Source organism: Eubalaena glacialis, chromosome 11 (assembly GCF_028564815.1).
Source record: "Eubalaena glacialis isolate mEubGla1 chromosome 11, mEubGla1.1.hap2.+ XY, whole genome shotgun sequence".
NCBI lineage: Eukaryota > Metazoa > Chordata > Mammalia > Artiodactyla > Balaenidae > Eubalaena > Eubalaena glacialis.
The window spans coordinates 78,891,626-78,917,004 of NC_083726.1; positions in this window are offsets into that span (position 1 = coordinate 78,891,626).

The following is a 25,379-nucleotide window of genomic DNA, read 5'->3' on the forward strand; positions in this document are numbered from 1 at the left end:
ACGATGAAGGCCTCATGGAGCTGCTGCACGCCTCTCGTTTTGCAAGGATAATCAGGGCCTTACTTCGAAGCTTGGGCTCACGTTGACTTTCACTTTAGGTATAGCGCAGAGCAGGGTGAGCTTCCAACAAGGAACTGGAAACCCAAGGTTTCTTAGGAGAAAACTCATTTTCTTCTCAGAACCATGCCGGCAGTGAGGAAAACCCCGGCAACAACAATGCTTTTCAGGTAGCTTCGAGGCCGCATGAACGGAGCTTTCATAATGGGAAAAGAAGCCTTATGCCATCAGTCTCCAATTTCTAGGTTGACACGCAGCATACACGCAGGACCAGAGGTTACTGTCTCTACGCAGTGTTCTGCTACCGAAACGGTTGCTTAAGCAAAGTCCCTAGGAGTCTTGGAAAGCTTACTACCGTGAAACTAAAGCAGAACAGCGATGAAGGCCTCATGGAGCTGCTGCACGCCTCCCGTTTTGCCAGGATAATCAGGGCCTTACTTCGAGGCTAGTGCTCACATTGACTTTCACGCTTGGTATAGAGCAGAGCAGGCTGAGCTTCCAACTAGGAACTGGAAGCACAAGGTTTCTTTCGAGAAAACACATTTTCTTCTATGAGCCATGCCGGCTGTAAGTAAAAGCACGGTAACAACAGTGCTTTTCAGGTAGCTTCGGGGCCGCATCAACGGAGCTTTCATAATGGGAAAACTAGCCTTGTGCCATCAGTCTCTAATTTCTAGGTTGACACGCAGCATACACGCAGGAGCAGAGCTTCCTGGTTCTACGCAGTCTTCTGGTACTGAAACGGGTGCTGAAGCAAGGCCCCTAGGAGTGTTGAAAAGCTTACTACCTTGACACTAAAGCAGAACAACGATGAAGGCCTCATGGAGCTGCTGCACGCCTCTCGTTTTGCAAGGATAATCAGGGCCTTACTTCGAAGCTTGGGCTCACGTTGACTTTCACTTTAGGTATAGAGCAGAGCAGGGTGAGCTTCCAACAAGGAACTGGAAACCCAAGGTTTCTTAGGAGAAAACTCATTTTCTTCTCAGAACCATGCCGGCAGTGAGGAAAACCCCGGCAACAACAATGCTTTTCAGGTAGCTTCGAGGCCGCATGAACGGAGCTTTCATAATGGGAAAAGAAGCCTTATGCCATCAGTCTCCAATTTCTAGGTTGACACGCAGCATACACGCAGGACCAGAGCTTACTGTCTCTACGCAGTGCTCTGGTACCGAAACGGTTGCTTAAGCAAAGTCCCTAGGAGTGTTGGAAAGCTTACTACCGTGAAACTAAAGCAGAACAGCGATGAAGGCCTGATGGAGCTGCTGCACGCCTCCCGTTTTGCCAGGATAATCTGGGCCTTACTTCGAGGTTAGTGCTCACATTGACTTTCACGTTTGGTATAGAGCAGAGCAGGGTGAGCTTCCAACTAGGAACTGGAAGCACAAGGTTTCTTTCGAGAAAACTCATTTTCTTCTATGAGCCATGCCGGCTGTAAGTAAAAGCACGGTAACAACAGTGCTTTTCAGGTAGCTTCGGGGCCGCATCAACGGAGCTTTCATAATGGGAAAACTAGCCTTTTGCCATCAGTGTCTAATTTCTAGGTTGACACGCAGCATACACGCAGGAGCAGAGCTTCCTGGTTCTACGCAGTGTTCTGGTACTGAAACGGGTGCTGAAGCAAGGCCCCTAGGAGTGTTGAAAAGCTTACTACCTTGACACTAAAGCAGAACTACGATGAAGGCCTCATGGAGCTGCTGCACGCCTCTCGTTTTGCAAGGATAATCAGGGCCTTACTTCGAAGCTTGGGCTCATGTTGACTTTCACTTTAGGTATAGAGCAGAGCTGGGTGAGCTTCCAACAAGGAACTGGAAACCCAAGGTTTCTTAGGAGAAAACTCATTTTCTTCTCAGAACCATGCCGGCAGTGAGGAAAACCCCGGTAACAACAATGCTTTTCAGGTAGCTTCGAGGCCGCATGAACAGGGCTTTCATAATGGGAAAAGAAGCCTTATGCCATCAGTCTCCAATTTCTAGGTTGACACGCAGCATACACGCAGGACCAGAGCTTACTGTCCCTACGCAGTGTTCTGGTACCGAAACGGTTGCTTAAGCAAAGTCCCTAGGAGTCTTGGAAAGCTTACTACCGTGAAACTAAAGCAGAACAGCGGTGAAGGCCTCATGGAGCTGTTGCACGCCTCCCGTTTTGCCAGGATAATCTGGGCCTTACTTCGAGGCTAGTGCTCACATTGACTTTCACGTTTGGTATAGAGCAGAGCAGGGTGAGCTTCCAACTAGGAACTGGAAGCACAAGGTTTCTTTCGAGAAAACTCATTTTCTTCTATGAGCCATGCCGGCTGTAAGTAAAAGCACGGTAACACCAGTGCTTTTCAGGTAGCTTCGGGGCCGCATCAACGGAGCTTTCATAATGGGAAAACTAGCCTTGTGCCATCAGTCTCTAATTTCTAGGTTGACACGCAGCATACACGCAGGAGCAGAGCTTCCTGGTTCTACGCAGTGTTCTGGTACTGAAACGAGTGCTGAAGCAAGGCCCCAAGGAGTGTTGAAAAGCTTACTACCTTGGCACTAAAGCAGAACTACGATGAAGGCCTCATGGAGCTGCTGCACGCCTCTCGTTTTGCAAGGATAATCAGGGCCTTACTTCGAAGCTTGGGCTCATGTTGACTTTCACTTTAGGTATAGAGCAGAGCTGGGTGAGCTTCCAACAAGGAACTGGAAACCCAAGGTTTCTTAGGAGAAAACTCATTTTCTTCTCAGAACCATGCCGGCAGTGAGGAAAACCCCGGTAACAACAATGCTTTTCAGGTAGCTTCGAGGCCGCATGAACAGAGCTTTCATAATGGGAAAAGAAGCCTTATGCCATCAGTCTCCAATTTCTAGGTTGACACGCAGCATACACGCAGGACCAGAGCTTACTGTCTCTACGCAGTGTTCTGGTACCGAAACGGTTGCTTAAGCAAAGTCCCTAGGAGTCTTGGAAAGCTTACTACCGTGAAACTAAAGCAGAACAGCGGTGAAGGCCTCATGGAGCTGTTGCACGCCTCCCGTTTTGCCAGGATAATCTGGGCCTTACTTCGAGGCTAGTGCTCACATTGACTTTCACGTTTGGTATAGAGCAGAGCAGGGTGAGCTTCCAACTAGGAACTGGAAGCACAAGGTTTCTTTCGAGAAAACTCATTTTCTTCTATGAGCCATGCCGGCTGTAAGTAAAAGCACGGTAACACCAGTGCTTTTCAGGTAGCTTCGGGGCCGCATCAACGGAGCTTTCATAATCGGAAAACTAGCCTTGTGCCATCAGTCTCTAATTTCTAGGTTGACACGCAGCATACACGCAGGAGCAGAGCTTCCTGGTTCTACGCAGTGTTCTGGTACTGAAACGAGTGCTGAAGCAAGGCCCCAAGGAGTGTTGAAAAGCTTACTACCTTGATACTAAAGCAGAACAACGATGAAGGCCTCATGGAGCTGCTGCACGCCTCTCGTTTTGCAAGGATATTCAGGGCCTTACTTCGAAGCTTGGGCTCACGTTGACTTTCACTTTAGGTATAGAGCAGAGCAGGGTGAGCTTTCAACAAGGAACTGGAAACCCAAGGTTTCTTAGGAGAAAACTCATTTTCTTCTCAGAACCATGCCGGCAGTGAGGAAATCCCCGGCAACAACAATGCTTTTCAGGTAGCTTCGAGGCCGCATGAACGGAGCTTTCATAATGGGAAAAGAAGCCTTATGCCATCAGTCTCCAATTTCTACGTTGACACGCAGCATACACGCAGGACCAGAGCTTACTGTCTCTACGCAGTGTTCTGGTACCGAAACGGTTGCTTAAGCAAAGTCCCTAGGAGTCTTGGAAAGCGTACTACCGTGAAACTAAAGCAGAACAGCGATGAAGGCCTCATGGAGCTGCTGCACGCCTCCCGTTTTGCCAGGATAATCAGGGCCTTACTTCGAGGCTAGTGCTCACATTGACTTTCACGTTTGGTATAGAGCAGAGCAGTGTGAGCTTCCAACTAGGAACTGGAAGCACAAGGTTTCTTTCGAGAAAACTCATTTTCTTCTATGAGCCATGCCGGCTGTAAGTAAAAGCACGGTAACAACAGTGCTTTTCAGGTAGCTTCGGGGCCGCATCAACGGAGCTTTCATAATGGGAAAACTAGCCTTTTGCCATCAGTGTCTAATTTCTAGGTTGACACGCAGCATACACGCAGGAGCAGAGCTTCCTGGTTCTACGCAGTGTTCTGGTACTGAAACGGGTGCTGAAGCAAGGCCCCTAGGAGTGTTGAAAAGCTTACTACCTTGACACTAAAGCAGAACAACGATGAAGGCCTCATGGAGCTGCTGCACGCCTCTCGTTTTGCAAGGATAATCAGGGCCTTACTTCGAAGCTTGGGCTCACGTTGACTTTCACTTTAGGTATAGAGCAGAGCTGGGTGAGCTTCCAACAAGGAACTGGAAACCCAAGGTTTCTTAGGAGAAAACTCATTTTCTTCTCAGAACCATGCCGGCAGTGAGGAAAACCCCGGCAACAACAATGCTTTTCAGGTAGCTTCCAGGCCGCATGAACGGAGCTTTCATAATGGGAAAAGAAGCCTTATGCCATCAGTCTCCAATTTCTAGGTTGACACGCAGCATACACGCAGGACCAGAGCTTACTGTCTCTACGCAGTGTTCTGCTACCGAAACGGTTGCTTAAGCAAAGTCCCTAGGAGTCTTGGAAAGCTTACTACCGTGAAACTAAAGCAGAACAGCGATGAAGGCCTCATGGAGCTGCTGCACGCCTCCCGTTTTGCCAGGATAATCAGGGCCTTACTTCGAGGCTAGTGCTCACATTGACTTTCACGTTTGGTATAGAGCAGAGCAGGGTGAGCTTCCAACTAGGAACTGGAAGCACAAGGTTTCTTTCGAGAAAACTCATTTTCTTCTATGAGCCATGCCGGCTGTAAGTAAAAGCACGGTAACAACAGTGCTTTTCAGGTAGCTTCGGGGCCGCATCAACGGAGCTTTCATAATGGGAAAACTAGCCTTGTGCCATCAGTGTCTAATTTCTAGGTTGACACGCAGCATACACGCAGGAGCAGAGCTTCCTGGTTCTACGCAGTGTTCTGGTACTGAAACGGGTGCTGAAGCAAGGCCCCTAGGAGTGTTGAAAAGCTTACTACCTTGACACTAAAGCAGAACAACGATGAAGGCCTCATGGAGCTGCTGCACGCCTCTCGTTTTGCAAGGATAATCAGGGCCTTACTTCGAAGCTTGGGCTCACGTTGACTTTCACTTTAGGTATAGAGCAGAGCTGGGTGAGCTTCCAACAAGGAACTGGAAACCCAAGGTTTCTTAGGAGAAAACTCATTTTCTTCTCAGAACCATGCCGGCAGTGAGGAAAACCCCGGCAACAACAATGCTTTTCAGGTAGCTTCCAGGCCGCATGAACGGAGCTTTCATAATGGGAAAAGAAGCCTTATGCCATCAGTCTCCAATTTCTAGGTTGACACGCAGCATACACGCAGGACCAGAGCTTACTGTCTCTACGCAGTGTTCTGCTACCGAAACGGTTGCTTAAGCAAAGTCCCTAGGAGTCTTGGAAAGCTTACTACCGTGAAACTAAAGCAGAACAGCGATGAAGGCCTCATGGAGCTGCTGCACGCCTCCCGTTTTGCCAGGATAATCAGGGCCTTACTTCGAGGCTAGTGCTCACATTGACTTTCACGTTTGGTATAGAGCAGAGCAGGGTGAGCTTCCAACTAGGAACTGGAAGCACAAGGTTTCTTTCGAGAAAACTCATTTTCTTCTATGAGCCATGCCGGCTGTAAGTAAAAGCACGGTAACAACAGTGCTTTTCAGGTAGCTTCGGGGCCGCATCAACGGAGCTTTCATAATGGGAAAACTAGCCTTGTGCCATCAGTCTCTAATTTCTAGGTTGACACGCAGCATACACGCAGGAGCAGAGCTTCCTGGTTCTACGCAGTCTTCTGGTACTGAAACGGGTGCTGAAGCAAGGCCCCTAGGAGTGTTGAAAAGCTTACTACCTTGACACTAAAGCAGAACAACGATGAAGGCCTCATGGAGCTGCTGCACGCCTCTCGTTTTGCAAGGATAATCAGGGCCTTACTTCGAAGCTTGGGCTCACGTTGACTTTCACTTTAGGTATAGAGCAGAGCTGGGTGAGCTTCCAACAAGGAACTGGAAACCCAAGGTTTCTTAGGAGAAAACTCATTTTCTTCTCAGAACCATGCCGGCAGTGAGGAAAACCCCGGCAACAACAATGCTTTTCAGGTAGCTTCGAGGCCGCATGAACGGAGCTTTCATAATGGGAAAAGAAGCCTTATGCCATCAGTCTCCAATTTCTAGGTTGACACGCAGCATACACGCAGGACCAGAGCTTACTGTCTCTACGCAGTGTTCTGCTACCGAAACGGTTGCTTAAGCAAAGTCCCTAGGAGTCTTGGAAAGCTTACTACCGTGAAAATAAAGCAGAACAGCGATGAAGGCCTCATGGAGCTGCTGCACGCCTCCCGTTTTGCCAGGATAATCAGGGCCTTACTTCGAGGCTAGTGCTCACATTGACTTTCACGTTTGGTATAGAGCAGAGCAGGGTGAGCTTCCAACTAGGAACTGGAAGCACAAGGTTTCTTTCGAGAAAACTCATTTTCTTCTATGAGCCATGCCGGCTGTAAGTAAAAGCACGGTAACAACAGTGCTTTTCAGGTAGCTTCGGGGCCGCATCAACGGAGCTTTCATAATGGGAAAACTAGCCTTGTGCCATCAGTCTCTAATTTCTAGGTTGACACGCAGCATACACGCAGGAGCAGAGCTTCCTGGTTCTACGCAGTCTTCTGGTACTGAAACGGGTGCTGAAGCAAGGCCCCTAGGAGTGTTGAAAAGCTTACTACCTTGACACTAAAGCAGAACAACGATGAAGGCCTCATGGAGCTGCTGCACGCCTCTCGTTTTGCAAGGATAATCAGGGCCTTACTTCGAAGCTTGGGCTCACGTTGACTTTCACTTTAGGTATAGAGCAGAGCAGGGTGAGCTTCCAACAAGGAACTGGAAACCCAAGGTTTCTTAGGAGAAAACTCATTTTCTTCTCAGAACCATGCCGGCAGTGAGGAAAACCCCGGCAACAACAATGCTTTTCAGGTAGCTTCGAGGCCGCATGAACGGAGCTTTCATAATGGGAAAAGAAGCCTTATGCCATCAGTCTCCAATTTCTAGGTTGACACGCAGCATACACGCAGGACCAGAGCTTACTGTCTCTACGCAGTGCTCTGGTACCGAAACGGTTGCTTAAGCAAAGTCCCTAGGAGTGTTGGAAAGCTTACTACCGTGAAACTAAAGCAGAACAGCGATGAAGGCCTGATGGAGCTGCTGCACGCCTCCCGTTTTGCCAGGATAATCTGGGCCTTACTTCGAGGCTAGTGCTCACATTGACTTTCACGTTTGGTATAGAGCAGAGCAGGGTGAGCTTCCAACTAGGAACTGGAAGCACAAGGTTTCTTTCGAGAAAACTCATTTTCTTCTATGAGCCATGCCGGCTGTAAGTAAAAGCACGGTAACAACAGTGCTTTTCAGGTAGCTTCGGGGCCGCATCAACGGAGCTTTCATAATGGGAAAACTAGCCTTTTGCCATCAGTGTCTAATTTCTAGGTTGACACGCAGCATACACGCAGGAGCAGAGCTTCCTGGTTCTACGCAGTGTTCTGGTACTGAAACGGGTGCTGAAGCAAGGCCCCTAGGAGTGTTGAAAAGCTTACTACCTTGACACTAAAGCAGAACTACGATGAAGGCCTCATGGAGCTGCTGCACGCCTCTCGTTTTGCAAGGATAATCAGGGCCTTACTTCGAAGCTTGGGCTCACGTTGACTTTCACTTTAGGTATAGAGCAGAGCAGGGTGAGCTTCCAACAAGGAACTGGAAACCCAAGGTTTCTTAGGAGAAAACTCATTTTCTTCTCAGAACCATGCCGGCAGTGAGGAAAACCCCGGCAACAACAATGCTTTTCAGGTAGCTACGAGGCCGCATGAACAGAGCTTTCATAATGGGAAAAGAAGCCTTATGCCATCAGTCTCCAATTTCTAGGTTGACACGCAGCATACACGCAGGACCAGAGCTTACTGTCTCTACGCAGTGTTCTGCTACCGAAACGGTTGCTTAAGCAAAGTCCCTAGGAGTCTTGGAAAGCTTACTACCGTGAAACTAAAGCAGAACAGTGATGAAGGCCTCATGGAGCTGCTGCACGCCTCCCGTTTTGCCAGGATAATCAGGGCCTTACTTCGAGGCTAGTGCTCACATTGACTTTCACGTTTGGTATAGAGCAGAGCAGGGTGAGCTTCCAACTAGGAACTGGAAGCACAAGGTTTCTTTCGAGAAAACTCATTTTCTTCTATGAGCCATGCCGGCTGTAAGTAAAAGCACGGTAACAACAGTGCTTTTCAGGTAGCTTCGGGGCCGCATCAACGGAGCTTTCATAATGGGAAAACTAGCCTTGTGCCATCAGTCTCTAATTTCTAGGTTGACACGCAGCATACACGCAGGAGCAGAGCTTCCTGGTTCTACGCAGTCTTCTGGTACTGAAACGGGTGCTGAAGCAAGGCCCCTAGGAGTGTTGAAAAGCTTACTACCTTGACACTAAAGCAGAACTACGATGAAGGCCTCATGGAGCTGCTGCACGCCTCTCGTTTTGCAAGGATATTCAGGGCCTTACTTCGAAGCTTGGGCTCACGTTGACTTTCACTTTAGGTATAGAGCAGAGCAGGGTGAGCTTCCAACAAGGAACTGGAAACCCAAGGTTTCTTAGGAGAAAACTCATTTTCTTCTCAGAACCATGCCGGCAGTGAGGAAATCCCCGGCAACAACAATGCTTTTCAGGTAGCTTCGAGGCCGCATGAACGGAGCTTTCATAATGGGAAAAGAAGCCTTATGCCATCAGTCTCCAATTTCTAGGTTGACACGCAGCATACACGCAGGACCAGAGCTCACTGTCTCTACGCAGTGTTCTGTTACCGAAACGGTTGCTTAAGCAAAGTCCCTAGGAGTCTTGGAAAGCTTACTACCGTGAAACTAAAGCAGAACAGCGATGAAGGCCTCATGGAGCTGTTGCACGCCTCCCGTTTTGCCAGGATAATCAGGGCCTTACTTCGAGGCTAGTGCTCACATTGACTTTCACGTTTGGTATAGAGCAGAGCAGGGTGAGCTTCCAACTAGGAACTGGAAGCACAAAGTTTCTTTCGAGAAAACTCATTTTCTTCTATGAGCCATGCCGGCTTTAAGTAAAAGCACGGTAACAACAGTGCTTTTCAGGTAGCTTCGGGGCCGCATCAACGGAGCTTTCATAATGGGAAAACTAGCCTTGTGCCATTAGTCTCTAATTTCTAGGTTGACACGCAGCATACACGCAGGAGCAGAGCTTCCTGGTTCTACGCAGTGTTCTGGTACTGAAACGAGTCCTGAAGCAAGGCCCCAAGGAGTGTTGAAAAGCTTACTACCTTGATACTAAAGCAGAACAACGATGAAGGCCTCATGGAGCTGCTGCACGCCTCTCGTTTTGCAAGGATATTCAGGGCCTTACTTCTAGGCTTGGGCTCACGTTGGCTTTCACTTTAGGTATAGAGCAGAGCAGGGTGAGCTTCCAACAAGGAACTGGAAACCCAAGGTTTCTTAGGAGAAAACTCATTTTCTTCTCAGAACCATGCCGGCAGTGAGGAAATCCCCGGCAACAACAATGCTTTTCAGGTAGCTTCGAGGCCGCATGAACGGAGCTTTCATAATGGGAAAAGAAGCCTTATGCCATCAGTCTCCAATTTCTACGTTGACACGCAGCATACACGCAGGACCAGAGCTTACTGTCTCTACGCAGTGTTCTGCTACCGAAACGGTTGCTTAAGCAAAGTCCCTAGGAGTCTTGGAAAGCGTACTACCGTGAAACTAAAGCAGAACAGCAATGAAAGCCTCATGGAGCTGCTGCACGCCTCCCGTTTTGCCAGGATAATCAGGGCCTTACTTCGAGGCTAGTGCTCACATTGACTTTCACGTTTGGTATAGAGCAGAGCAGGGTGAGCTTCCAACTAGGAACTGGAAGCACAAGGTTTCTTTCGAGAAAACTCATTTTCTTCTATGAGCCATGCCGGCTGTAAGTAAAAGCACGGTAACAACAGTGCTTTTCAGGTAGCTTCGGGGCCGCATCAACGGAGCTTTCATAATGGGAAAACTAGCCTTGTGCCATCAGTCTCTAATTTCTAGGTTGACACGCAGCATACACGCAGGAGCAGAGCTTCCTGGTTCTACGCAGTCTTCTGGTACTGAAACGGGTGCTGAAGCAAGGCCCCTAGGAGTGTTGAAAAGCTTACTACCTTGACACTAAAGCAGAACAACGATGAAGGCCTCATGGAGCTGCTGCACGCCTCTCGTTTTGCAAGGATAATCAGGGCCTTACTTCGAAGCTTGGGCTCACGTTGACTTTCACTTTAGGTATAGAGCAGAGCTGGGTGAGCTTCCAACAAGGAACTGGAAACCCAAGGTTTCTTAGGAGAAAACTCATTTTCTTCTCAGAACCATGCCGGCAGTGAGGAAAACCCCGGCAACAACAATGCTTTTCAGGTAGCTTCGAGGCCGCATGAACGGAGCTTTCATAATGGGAAAAGAAGCCTTATGCCATCAGTCTCCAATTTCTAGGTTGACACGCATCATACACGCATGACCAGAGCTTACTGTCTCTACGCAGTGTTCTGCTACCGAAACGGTTGCTTAAGCAAAGTCCCTAGGAGTGTTGGAAAGCTTACTACCGTGAAACTAAAGCAGAACAGCGATGAAGGCCTCATGGAGCTGCTGCACGCCTCCCGTTTTGCCAGGATAATCAGGGCCTTACTTCGAGGCTAGTGCTCACATTGACTTTCACGTTTGGTATAGAGCAGAGCAGGGTGAGCTTCCTACTAGGAACTGGAAGCACAAGGTTTCTTTCGAGAAAACTCATTTTCTTCTATGAGCCATGCCGGCTGTAAGTAAAAGCACGGTAACAACAGTGCTTTTCAGGGAGCTTCGGGGCCGCATCAACGGAGCTTTCATAATGGGAAAACTAGCCTTGTGCCATCAGTCTCTAATTTCTAGGTTGACACGCAGCATACACGCAGGAGCAGAGCTTCCTGGTTCTACGCAGTCTTCTGGTACTGAAACGGGTGCTGAAGCAAGGCCCCTAGGAGTGTTGAAAAGCTTACTACCTTGACACTAAAGCAGAACAACGATGAAGGCCTCATGGAGCTGCTGCACGCCTCTCGTTTTGCAAGGATAATCAGGGCCTTACTTCGAAGTTTGGGCTCACGTTGACTTTCACTTTAGGTATAGAGCAGAGCAGGGTGAGCTTCCAACAAGGAACTGGAAACCCAAGGTTTCTTAGGAGAAAACTCATTTTCTTCTCAGAACCATGCCGGCAGTGAGGAAAACCCCGGCAACAACAATGCTTTTCAGGTAGCTTCGAGGCCGCATGAACGGAGCTTTCATAATGGGAAAAGAAGCCTTATGCCAACAGTCTCCAATTTCTAGGTTGACACGCAGCATACACGCAGGACAAGAGCTTACTGTCTCTACGCAGTGTTCTGGTACCGAAACGGTTGCTTAAGGAAAGTCCCTAGGAGTCTTGGAAAGCTTACTACCGTGAAACTAAAGCAGAACAGCGATGAAGGCCTCATGGAGCTGCTGCACGCCTCCCGTTTTGCCAGGATAATCAGGGCCTTACTTCGAGGCTAGTGCTCCCATTGACTTTCACGTTTGGTATAGAGCAGAGCAGGGTGAGCTTCCAACTAGGAACTGGAAGCACAAGGTTTCTTTCGAGAAACTCATTTTCTTCTATGAGCCATGCCGGCTGTAAGTAAAAGCACGGTAACAACAGTGCTTTTCAGGTAGCTTCGGGGCCGCATCAACGGAGCTTTCATAATGGGAAAACTAGCCTTGTGCCATCAGTCTCTAATTTCTAGGTTGACACGCAGCATACACGCAGGAGCAGAGCTTCCTGGTTCTACGCAGTCTTCTGGTACTGAAACGGGTGCTGAAGCAAGGCCCCTAGGAGTGTTGAAAAGCTTACTACCTTGACACTAAAGCAGAACAACGATGAAGGCCTCATGGAGCTGCTGCACGCCTCTCGTTTTGCAGGGATAATCAGGGCCTTACTTCGAAGCTTGGGCTCACGTTGACTTTCACTTTAGGTATAGAGCAGAGCAGGGTGAGCTTCCAACAAGGAACTGGAAACCCAAGGTTTCTTAGGAGAAAACTCATTTTCTTCTCAGAACCATGCCGGCAGTGAGGAAAACCCCGGCAACAACAATGCTTTTCAGGTAGCTTCGAGGCCGCATGAACGGAGCTTTCATAGTGGGAAAAGAAGCCTTATGCCATCAGTCTCCAATTTCTACGTTGACACGCAGCATACACGCAGGACCAGAGCTTACTGTCTCTACGCAGTGCTCTGCTACCGAAACGGTTGCTTAAGCAAAGTCCCTAGGAGTCTTGGAAAGCTTACTACCGTGAAACTAAAGCAGAACAGCGATGAAGGCCTGATGGAGCTGCTGCACGCCTCCCGTTTTGCCAGGATAATCTGGGCCTTACTTCGAGGCTAGTGCTCACATTGACTTTCACGTTTGGTATAGAGCAGAGCAGGGTGAGCTTCCAACTAGGAACTGGAAGCACAAGGTTTCTTTCGAGAAAACTCATTTTCTTCTATGAGCCATGCCGGCTGTAAGTAAAAGCACGGTAACAACAGTGCTTTTCAGGTAGCTTCGGGGCCGCATCAACGGAGCTTTCATAATGGGAAAACTAGCCTTTTGCCATCAGTGTCTAATTTCTAGGTTGACACGCAGCATACACGCAGGAGCAGAGCTTCCTGGTTCTACGCAGTGTTCTGGTACTGAAACGGGTGCTGAAGCAAGGCCCCTAGGAGTGTTGAAAAGCTTACTACCTTGACACTAAAGCAGAACTACGATGAAGGCCTCATGGAGCTGCTGCACGCCTCTCGTTTTGCAAGGATATTCAGGGCCTTACTTCGAAGCTTGGGCTCACGTTGACTTTCACTTTAGGTATAGAGCAGAGCAGGGTGAGCTTCCAACAAGGAACTGGAAACCCAAGGTTTCTTAGGAGAAAACTCATTTTCTTCTCAGAACCATGCCGGCAGTGAGGAAATCCCCGGCAACAACAATGCTTTTCAGGTAGCTTCGAGGCCGCATGAACGGAGCTTTCATAATGGGAAAAGAAGCCTTATGCCATCAGTCTCCAATTTCTAGGTTGACACGCAGCATACACGCAGGACCAGAGCTTACTGTCTCTACGCAGTGTTCTGGTACCGAAACGGTTGCTTAAGCAAAGTCCCTAGGAGTCTTGGAAAGCTTACTACCGTGAAACTAAAGCAGAACAGCGGTGAAGGCCTCATGGAGCTGTTGCACGCCTCCCGTTTTGCCAGGATAATCTGGGCCTTACTTCGAGGCTAGTGCTCACATTGACTTTCACGTTTGGTATAGAGCAGAGCAGGGTGAGCTTCCAACTAGGAACTGGAAGCACAAGGTTTCTTTCGAGAAAACTCATTTTCTTCTATGAGCCATGCCGGCTGTAAGTAAAAGCACGGTAACAACAGTGCTTTTCAGGTAGCTTCGGGGCCGCATCAACGGAGCTTTCATAATGGGAAAACTAGCCTTGTGCCATCAGTCTCTAATTTCTAGGTTGACACGCAGCATACACGCAGGAGCAGAGCTTCCTGGTTCTACGCAGTCTTCTGGTACTGAAACGGGTGCTGAAGCAAGGCCCCTAGGAGTGTTGAAAAGCTTACTACCTTGATACTAAAGCAGAACAACGATGAAGGCCTCATGGAGCTGCTGCACGCCTCTCGTTTTGCAAGGATATTCAGGGCCTTACTTCGAAGCTTGGGCTCACGTTGACTTTCACTTTAGGTATAGAGCAGAGCAGGGTGAGCTTCCAACAAGGAACTGGAAACCCAAGGTTTCTTAGGAGAAAACTCATTTTCTTCTCAGAACCATGCCGGCAGTGAGGAAATCCCCGGCAACAACAATGCTTTTCAGGTAGCTTCGAGGCCGCATGAACGGAGCTTTCATAATGGGAAAAGAAGCCTTATGCCATCAGTCTCCAATTTCTAGGTTGACACGCAGCATACACGCAGGACCAGAGCTTACTGTCTCTACGCAGTGTTCTGGTACCGAAACGGTTGCTTAAGCAAAGTCCCTAGGAGTCTTGGAAAGCTTACTACCGTGAAACTAAAGCAGAACAGCGATGAAGGCCTCATGGAGCTGCTGCACGCCTCCCGTTTTGCCAGCATAATAGGGCCTTACTTCGAGGCTAGTGCTCACATTGACTTTCACGTTTGGTATAGAGCAGAGCAGGGTGAGCTTCCAACTAGGAACTGGAAGCACAAGGTTTCTTTCGAGAAACTCATTTTCTTCTATGAGCCATGCCGGCTGTAAGTAAAAGCACGGTAACAACAGTGCTTTTCAGGTAGCTTCGGGGCCGCATCAACGGAGCTTTCATAATGGGAAAACTAGCCTTGTGCCATCAGTCTCTAATTTCTAGGTTGACACGCAGCATACACGCAGGAGCAGAGCTTCCTGGTTCTACGCAGTCTTCTGGTACTGAAACGGGTGCTGGAGCAAGGCCCCTAGGAGTGTTGAAAAGCTTACTACCTTGACACTAAAGCAGAACAACGATGAAGGCCTCATTGAGCTGCTGCACGCCTCTCGTTTTGCAAGGATAATCAGGGCCTTACTTCGAAGCTTGGGCTCACGTTGACTTTCACTTTAGGTATAGAGCAGAGCAGGGTGAGCTTCCAACAAGGAACTGGAAACCCAAGGTTTCTTAGGAGAAAACTCATTTTCTTCTCAGAACCATGCCGGCAGTGAGGAAAACCCCGGCAACAACAATGCTTTTCAGGTAGCTTCGAGGCCGCATGAACGGAGCTTTCATAGTGGGAAAAGAAGCCTTATGCCATCAGTCTCCAATTTCTACGTTGACACGCAGCATACACGCAGGACCAGAGCTTACTGTCTCTACGCAGTGCTCTGCTACCGAAACGGTTGCTTAAGCAAAGTCCCTAGGAGTCTTGGAAAGCTTACTACCGTGAAACTAAAGCAGAACAGCGATGAAGGCCTGATGGAGCTGCTGCACGCCTCCCGTTTTGCCAGGATAATCTGGGCCTTACTTCGAGGCTAGTGCTCACATTGACTTTCACGTTTGGTATAGAGCAGAGCAGGGTGAGCTTCCAACTAGGAACTGGAAGCACAAGGTTTCTTTCGAGAAAACTCATTTTCTTCTATGAGCCATGCCGGCTGTAAGTAAAAGCACGGTAACAACAGTGCTTTTCAGGTAGCTTCGGGGCCGCATCAACGGAGCTTTCATAATGGGAAAACTAGCCTTTTGCCATCAGTGTCTAATTTCTAGGTTGACACGCAGCATACACGCAGGAGCAGAGCTTCCTGGTTCTACGCAGTGTTCTGGTACTGAAACGGGTGCTGAAGCAAGGCCCCTAGGAGTGTTGAAAAGCTTACTACCTTGACACTAAAGCAGAACTACGATGAAGGCCTCATGGAGCTGCTGCACGCCTCTCGTTTTGCAAGGATATTCAGGGCCTTACTTCGAAGCTTGGGCTCACGTTGACTTTCACTTTAGGTATAGAGCAGAGCAGGGTGAGCTTCCAACAAGGAACTGGAAACCCAAGGTTTCTTAGGAGAAAACTCATTTTCTTCTCAGAACCATGCCGGCAGTGAGGAAATCCCCGGCAACAACAATGCTTTTCAGGTAGCTTCGAGGCCGCATGAACGGAGCTTTCATAATGGGAAAAGAAGCCTTATGCCATCAGTCTCCAATTTCTAGGTTGACACGCAGCATACACGCAGGACCAGAGCTTACTGTCTCTACGCAGTGTTCTGGTACCGAAACGGTTGCTTAAGCAAAGTCCCTAGGAGTCTTGGAAAGCTTACTACCGTGAAACTAAAGCAGAACAGCGGTGAAGGCCTCATGGAGCTGTTGCACGCCTCCCGTTTTGCCAGGATAATCTGGGCCTTACTTCGAGGCTAGTGCTCACATTGACTTTCACGTTTGGTATAGAGCAGAGCAGGGTGAGCTTCCAACTAGGAACTGGAAGCACAAGGTTTCTTTCGAGAAAACTCATTTTCTTCTATGAGCCATGCCGGCTGTAAGTAAAAGCACGGTAACAACAGTGCTTTTCAGGTAGCTTCGGGGCCGCATCAACGGAGCTTTCATAATGGGAAAACTAGCCTTGTGCCATCAGTCTCTAATTTCTAGGTTGACACGCAGCATACACGCAGGAGCAGAGCTTCCTGGTTCTACGCAGTCTTCTGGTACTGAAACGGGTGCTGAAGCAAGGCCCCTAGGAGTGTTGAAAAGCTTACTACCTTGATACTAAAGCAGAACAACGATGAAGGCCTCATGGAGCTGCTGCACGCCTCTCGTTTTGCAAGGATATTCAGGGCCTTACTTCGAAGCTTGGGCTCACGTTGACTTTCACTTTAGGTATAGAGCAGAGCAGGGTGAGCTTCCAACAAGGAACTGGAAACCCAAGGTTTCTTAGGAGAAAACTCATTTTCTTCTCAGAACCATGCCGGCAGTGAGGAAATCCCCGGCAACAACAATGCTTTTCAGGTAGCTTCGAGGCCGCATGAACGGAGCTTTCATAATGGGAAAAGAAGCCTTATGCCATCAGTCTCCAATTTCTAGGTTGACACGCAGCATACACGCAGGACCAGAGCTTACTGTCTCTACGCAGTGTTCTGGTACCGAAACGGTTGCTTAAGCAAAGTCCCTAGGAGTCTTGGAAAGCTTACTACCGTGAAACTAAAGCAGAACAGCGATGAAGGCCTCATGGAGCTGCTGCACGCCTCCCGTTTTGCCAGCATAATAGGGCCTTACTTCGAGGCTAGTGCTCACATTGACTTTCACGTTTGGTATAGAGCAGAGCAGGGTGAGCTTCCAACTAGGAACTGGAAGCACAAGGTTTCTTTCGAGAAACTCATTTTCTTCTATGAGCCATGCCGGCTGTAAGTAAAAGCACGGTAACAACAGTGCTTTTCAGGTAGCTTCGGGGCCGCATCAACGGAGCTTTCATAATGGGAAAACTAGCCTTGTGCCATCAGTCTCTAATTTCTAGGTTGACACGCAGCATACACGCAGGAGCAGAGCTTCCTGGTTCTACGCAGTCTTCTGGTACTGAAACGGGTGCTGGAGCAAGGCCCCTAGGAGTGTTGAAAAGCTTACTACCTTGACACTAAAGCAGAACAACGATGAAGGCCTCATTGAGCTGCTGCACGCCTCTCGTTTTGCAAGGATAATCAGGGCCTTACTTCGAAGCTTGGGCTCACGTTGACTTTCACTTTAGGTATAGAGCAGAGCAGGGTGAGCTTCCAACAAGGAACTGGAAACCCAAGGTTTCTTAGGAGAAAACTCATTTTCTTCTCAGAACCATGCCGGCAGTGAGGAAAACCCCGGCAACAACAATGCTTTTCAGGTAGCTTCGAGGCCGCATGAACGGAGCTTTCATAATGGGAAAAGAAGCCTTATGCCATCAGTCTCCAATTTCTACGTTGACACGCAGCATACACGCAGGACCAGAGCTTACTGTCTCTACGCAGTGCTCTGCTACCGAAACGGTTGCTTAAGCAAAGTCCCTAGGAGTCTTGGAAAGCTTACTACCGTGAAACTAAAGCAGAACAGCGATGAAGGCCTCATGGAGCTGCTGCACGCCTCCCGTTTTGCCAGGATAATCTGGGCCTTACTTCGAGGCTAGTGCTCACATTGACTTTCACGTTTGGTATAGAGCAGAGCAGGGTGAGCTTCCAACTAGGAACTGGAAGCACAAGGTTTCTTTCGAGAAAACTCATTTTCTTCTATGAGCCATGCCGGCTGTAAGTAAAAGCACGGTAACAACAGTGCTTTTCAGGTAGCTTCGGGGCCGCATCAACGGAGCTTTCATAATGGGAAAACTAGCCTTTTGCCATCAGTGTCTAATTTCTAGGTTGACACGCAGCATACACGCAGGAGCAGGGCTTCCTGGTTCTACGCAGTGTTCTGGTACTGAAACGGGTGCTGAAGCAAGGCCCCTAGGAGTGTTGAAAAGCTTACTACCTTGACACTAAAGCAGAACTACGATGAAGGCCTCATGGAGCTGCTGCACGCCTCTCGTTTTGCAAGGATATTCAGGGCCTTACTTCGAAGCTTGGGCTCACGTTGACTTTCACTTTAGGTATAGAGCAGAGCAGGGTGAGCTTCCAACAAGGAACTGGAAACCCAAGGTTTCTTAGGAGAAAACTCATTTTCTTCTCAGAACCATGCCGGCAGTGAGGAAATCCCCGGCAACAACAATGCTTTTCAGGTAGCTTCGAGGCCGCATGAACGGAGCTTTCATAATGGGAAAAGAAGCCTTATGCCATCAGTCTCCAATTTCTAGGTTGACACGCAGCATACACGCAGGACCAGAGCTCACTGTCTCTACGCAGTGTTCTGTTACCGAAACGGTTGCTTAAGCAAAGTCCCTAGGAGTCTTGGAAAGCTTACTACCGTGAAACTAAAGCAGAACAGCGATGAAGGCCTCATGGAGCTGTTGCACGCCTCCCGTTTTGCCAGGATAATCAGGGCCTTACTTCGAGGCTAGTGCTCACATTGACTTTCACGTTTGGTATAGAGCAGAGCAGGGTGAGCTTCCAACTAGGAACTGGAAGCACAAAGTTTCTTTCGAGAAAACTCATTTTCTTCTATGAGCCATGCCGGCTTTAAGTAAAAGCACGGTAACAACAGTGCTTTTCAGGTAGCTTCGGGGCCGCATCAACGGAGCTTTCATAATGGGAAAACTAGCCTTGTGCCATCAGTCTTTAATTTCTAGGTTGACACGCAGCATACACGCAGGAGCAGAGCTTCCTGGTTCTACGCAGTGTTCTGGTACTGAAACGAGTGCTGAAGCAAGGCCCCAAGGAGTGTTGAAAAGCTTACTACCTTGATACTAAAGCAGAACAACGATGAAGGCCTCATGGAGCTGCTGCACGCCTCTAGTTTTGCAAGGATATTCAGGGCCTTACTTCGAAGCTTGGGCTCACGTTGACTTTCACTTTAGGTATAGAGCAGAGCAGGGTGAGCTTCCAACAAGGAACTGGAAACCCAAGGTTTCTTAGGAGAAAACTCATTTTCTTCTCAGAACCATGCCGGCAGTGAGGAAATCCCCGGCAACAACAATGCTTTTCAGGTAGCTTCGAGGCCGCATGAACGGAGCTTTCATAATGGGAAAAGAAGCCTTATGCCATCAGTCTCCAATTTCTACGTTGACACGCAGCATACACGCAGGACCAGAGCTTAGTGTCTCTACGCAGTGTTCTGCTACCGAAACGGTTGCTTAAGCAAAGTCCCTAGGAGTCTTGGAAAGCGTACTACCGTGAAACTAAAGCAGAACAGCGATGAAGGTCTCATGGAGCTGCTGCACGCCTCCCGTTTTGCCAGGATAATCAGGGCCTTACTTCGAGGCTAGTGCTCACATTGACTTTCACGTTTGGTATAGAGCAGAGCAGGGTGAGCTTCCAACTAGGAACTGGAAGCACAAGGTTTCTTTCGAGAAAACTCATTTTCTTCTATGAGCCATGCCGGCTGTAAGTAAAAGCACGGTAACAACAGTGCTTTTCAGGTAGCTTCGGGGCCGCATCAACGGAGCTTTCATAATGGGAAAACTAGCCCTGTGCCATCAGTCTCTAATTTCTAGGTTGACACGCAGCATACACGCAGGAGCAGAGCTTCCTGGTTCTACGCAGTCTTCTGGTACTGAAACGGGTGCTGAAGCAAGGCCCCTAGGAGTGTTGAAAAGCTTACTACCTTGACACTAAAGCAGAACAACGATGAAGGCCTCATGGAGCTGCTGCACGCCTCTCGTTTTGCAAGGATAATCAGGGCCTTACTTCGAAGCTTGGGCTCACGTTGACTTTCACTTTAGGTATAGAGCAGAGCTGGGTGAGCTTCCAACAAGGAACTGGAAACCCAAGGTTTCTTAGGAGAAAACTCATTTTCTTCTCAGAACCATGCCGGCAGTGAGGAAAACCCCGGCAACAACAATGCTTTTCAGGTAGCTTCGAGGCCGCATGAACGGAGCTTTCATAATGGGAAAAGAAGCCTTATGCCATCAGTCTCCAATTTCTAGGTTGACACGCAGCATACACGCAGGACCAGAGCTTACTGTCTCTACGCAGTGTTCTGCTACCGAAACGGTTGCTTAAGCAAAGTCCCTAGGAGTGTTGGAAAGCGTACTACCGTGAAACTAAAGCAGAACAGCGATGAAGGCCTCATGGAGCTGCTGCACGCCTCCCGTTTTGCCAGGATAATCAGGGCCTTACTTCGAGGCTAGTGCTCACATTGACTTTCACGTTTGGTATAGAGCAGAGCAGGGTGAGCTTCCTACTAGGAACTGGAAGCACAAGGTTTCTTTCGAGAAAACTCATTTTCTTCTATGAGCCATGCCGGCTGTAAGTAAAAGCACGGTAACAACAGTGCTTTTCAGGGAGCTTCGGGGCCGCATCAACGGAGCTTTCATAATGGGAAAACTAGCCTTGTGCCATCAGTCTCTAATTTCTAGGTTGACACGCAGCATACACGCAGGAGCAGAGCTTCCTGGTTCTACGCAGTCTTCTGGTACTGAAACGGGTGCTGAAGCAAGGCCCCTAGGAGTGTTGAAAAGCTTACTACCTTGACACTAAAGCAGAACAACGATGAAGGCCTCATGGAGCTGCTGCACGCCTCTCGTTTTGCAAGGATAATCAGGGCCTTACTTCGAAGTTTGGGCTCACGTTGACTTTCCCTTTAGGTATAGAGCAGAGCAGGGTGAGCTTCCAACAAGGAACTGGAAACCCAAGGTTTCTTAGGAGAAAACTCATTTTCTTCTCAGAACCATGCCGGCCGTGAGGAAATCCCCGGCAACAACAATGCTTTTCAGGTAGCTTCGAGGCCGCATGAACGGAGCTTTCATAATGGGAAAAGAAGCCTTATGCCATCAGTCTCCAATTTCTAGGTTGACACGCAGCATACACGCAGGACAAGAGCTTACTGTCTCTACGCAGTGTTCTGGTACCGAAACGGTTGCTTAAGCAAAGTCCCTAGGAGTGTTGGAAAGCTTACTACCGTGAAACTAAAGCAGAACAGCGATGAAGGCCTCATGGAGCTGCTGCACGCCTCCCGTTTTGCCAGGATAATCAGGGCCTTACTTCGAGGCTAGTGCTCCCATTGACTTTCACGTTTGGTATAGAGCAGAGCAGGGTGAGCTTCCAACTAGGAACTGGAAGCACAAGGTTTCTTTCGAGAAACTCATTTTCTTCTATGAGCCATGCCGGCTGTAAGTAAAAGCACGGTAACAACAGTGCTTTTCAGGTAGCTTCGGGGCCGCATCAACGGAGCTTTCATAATGGGAAAACTAGCCTTGTGCCATCAGTCTCTAATTTCTAGGTTGACACGCAGCATACACGCAGGAGCAGAGCTTCCTGGTTCTACGCAGTCTTCTGGTACTGAAACGGGTGCTGAAGCAAGGCCCCTAGGAGTGTTGAAAAGCTTACTACCTTGACACTAAAGCAGAACAACGATGAAGGCCTCATGGAGCTGCTGCACGCCTCTCGTTTTGCAGGGATAATCAGGGCCTTACTTCGAAGCTTGGGCTCACGTTGACTTTCACTTTAGGTATAGAGCAGAGCAGGGTGAGCTTCCAACAAGGAACTGGAAACCCAAGGTTTCTTAGGAGAAAACTCATTTTCTTCTCAGAACCAACGGAGCTTTCATAATGGGAAAACCAACGGAGCTTTCATAATGGGAAAACTAGCCTTGTGCCATCAGTCTCTAATTTCTAGGTTGACACGCAGCATACACGCAGGAGCAGAGCTTCCTGGTTCTACGCAGTGTTCTCGTACTGAAACGGGTGCTGAAGCAAGGCCCCTAGGAGTGTTGAAAAGCTTACTACCTTGACACTAAAGCAGAACAACGATGAAGGCCTCATTGAGCTGCTGCACGCCTCTCGTTTTGCAAGGATAATCAGGGCCTTACTTCGAAGCTTGGGCTCACGTTGACTTTCACTTTAGGTATAGAGCAGAGCAGGGTGAGCTTCCAACAAGGAACTGGAAACCCAAGGTTTCTTAGGAGAAAACTCATTTTCTTCTCAGAACCATGCCGGCAGTGAGGAAAACCCCGGCAACAACAATGCTTTTCAGGTAGCTTCGAGGCCGCATGAACGGAGCTTTCATAATGGGAAAAGAAGCCTTATGCCATCAGTCTCCAATTTCTAGGTTGACACGCAGCATACACGCAGGACCAGAGCTTACTGTCTCTACGCAGTGTTCTGGTACCGAAACGGTTGCTTAAGCAAAGTCCCTAGGAGTCTTGGAAAGCTTACTACCGTGAAACTAAAGCAGAACAGCGATGAAGGCCTCATGAAGCTGCTGCACGCCTCCCGTTTTGCCAGCATAATCAGGGCCTTACTTCGAGGCTAGTGCTCACATTGACTTTCACGTTTGGTATAGAGCAGAGCAGGGTGAGCTTCCAACTAGGAACTGGAAGCACAAGGTTTCTTTCGAGAAACTCATTTTCTTCTATGAGCCATGCCGGCTGTAAGTAAAAGCACGGTAACAACAGTGCTTTTCAGGTAGCTTCGGGGCCGCATCAACGGAGCTTTCATAATGGGAAAACTAGCCTTGTGCCATCAGTCTCTAATTTCTAGGTTGACACGCAGCATACACGCAGGAGCAGAGCTTCCTGGTTCTACGCAGTCTTCTGGTACTGAAACGGGTGCTGAAGCAAGGCCCCTAGGAGTGTTGAAAAGCTTACTACCTTGACACTAAAGCAGAACTACGATGAAGGCCTCATGGAGCTGCTGCACGCCTCTCGTTTTGCAAGGATAATCAGGGCCTTACTTCGAAGCTTGGGCTCACGTTGACTTTCACTTTAGGTATAGAGCAGAGCAGGGTGAGCTTCCAACAAGGAACTGGAAACCCAAGGTTTCTTAGGAGAAAACTCATTTTCTTCTCAGAACCATGCCGGCAGTGAGGAAATCCCCGGCAACAACAATGCTTTTCAGGTAGCTTCGAGGCCGCATGAACGGAGCTTTCATAATGGGAAAAGAAGCCTTATGCCATCAGTCTCCAATTTCTAGGTTGACACGCAGCATACACGCAGGACCAGAGCTTACTGTCTCTACGCAGTGTTCTGGTACCGAAACGGTTGCTTAAGCAAAGTCCCTAGGAGTCTTGGAAAGCGTACTACCGTGAAACTAAAGCAGAACAGCGATGAAGGCCTCATGGAGCTGCTGCACGCCTCCCGTTTTGCCAGGATAATCAGGGCCTTACTTCGAGGCTAGTGCTCACATTGACTTTCAAGTTTGGTATAGAGCAGAGCAGGGTGAGCTTCCAACTAGGAACTGGAAGCACAAGGTTTCTTTCGAGAAAACTCATTTTCTTCTATGAGCCATGCCGGCTGTAAGTAAAAGCACGGTAACAACAGTGCTTTTCAGGTAGCTTCGGGGCCGCATCAACGGAGCTTTCATAATGGGAAAACTAGCCTTGTGCCATCAGTCTCTACTTTCTAGGTTGACACGCAGCATACACGCAGGAGCAGAGCTTCCTGGTTCTACGCAGTCTTCTGGTACTGAAACGGGTGCTGAAGCAAGGCCCCTAGGAGTGTTGAAAAGCTTACTACCTTGACACTAAAGCAGAACAACGATGAAGGCCTCATGGAGCTGCTGCACGCCTCTCGTTTTGCAAGGATAATCAGGGCCTTACTTCGAAGTTTGGGCTCACGTTGACTTTCCCTTTAGGTATAGAGCAGAGCAGGGTGAGCTTCCAACAAGGAACTGGAAACCCAAGGTTTCTTAGGAGAAAACTCATTTTCTTCTCAGAACCATGCCGGCCGTGAGGAAAACCCCGGCAACAACAATGCTTTTCAGGTAGCTTCGAGGCCGCATGAACGGAGCTTTCATAATGGGAAAAGAAGCCTTATGCCATCAGTCTCCAATTTCTAGGTTGACACGCAGCATACACGCAGGACAAGAGCTTACTGTCTCTACGCAGTGTTCTGGTACCGAAACGGTTGCTTAAGCAAAGTCCCTAGGAGTGTTGGAAAGCTTACTACCGTGAAACTAAAGCAGAACAGCGATGAAGGCCTCATGGAGCTGCTGCACGCCTCCCGTTTTGCCAGGATAATCAGGGCCTTACTTCGAGGCTAGTGCTCCCATTGACTTTCACGTTTGGTATAGAGCAGAGCAGGGTGAGCTTCCAACTAGGAACTGGAAGCACAAGGTTTCTTTCGAGAAACTCATTTTCTTCTATGAGCCATGCCGGCTGTAAGTAAAAGCACGGTAACAACAGTGCTTTTCAGGTAGCTTCGGGGCCGCATCAACGGAGCTTTCATAATGGGAAAACTAGCCTTGTGCCATCAGTCTCTAATTTCTAGGTTGACACGCAGCATACACGCAGGAGCAGAGCTTCCTGGTTCTACGCAGTCTTCTGGTACTGAAACGGGTGCTGAAGCAAGGCCCCTAGGAGTGTTGAAAAGCTTACTACCTTGACACTAAAGCAGAACAACGATGAAGGCCTCATGGAGCTGCTGCACGCCTCTCGTTTTGCAGGGATAATCAGGGCCTTACTTCGAAGCTTGGGCTCACGTTGACTTTCACTTTAGGTATAGAGCAGAGCAGGGTGAGCTTCCAACAAGGAACTGGAAACCCAAGGTTTCTTAGGAGAAAACTCATTTTCTTCTCAGAACCAACGGAGCTTTCATAATGGGAAAACCAACGGAGCTTTCATAATGGGAAAACTAGCCTTGTGCCATCAGTCTCTAATTTCTAGGTTGACACGCAGCATACACGCAGGAGCAGAGCTTCCTGGTTCTACGCAGTGTTCTCGTACTGAAACGGGTGCTGAAGCAAGGCCCCTAGGAGTGTTGAAAAGCTTACTACCTTGACACTAAAGCAGAACAACGATGAAGGCCTCATTGAGCTGCTGCACGCCTCTCGTTTTGCAAGGATAATCAGGGCCTTACTTCGAAGCTTGGGCTCACGTTGACTTTCACTTTAGGTATAGAGCAGAGCAGGGTGAGCTTCCAACAAGGAACTGGAAACCCAAGGTTTCTTAGGAGAAAACTCATTTTCTTCTCAGAACCATGCCGGCAGTGAGGAAAACCCCGGCAACAACAATGCTTTTCAGGTAGCTTCGAGGCCGCATGAACGGAGCTTTCATAATGGGAAAAGAAGCCTTATGCCATCAGTCTCCAATTTCTAGGTTGACACGCAGCATACACGCAGGACCAGAGCTTACTGTCTCTACGCAGTGTTCTGGTACTGAAACGGTTGCTTAAGCAAAGTCCCTAGGAGTCTTGGAAAGC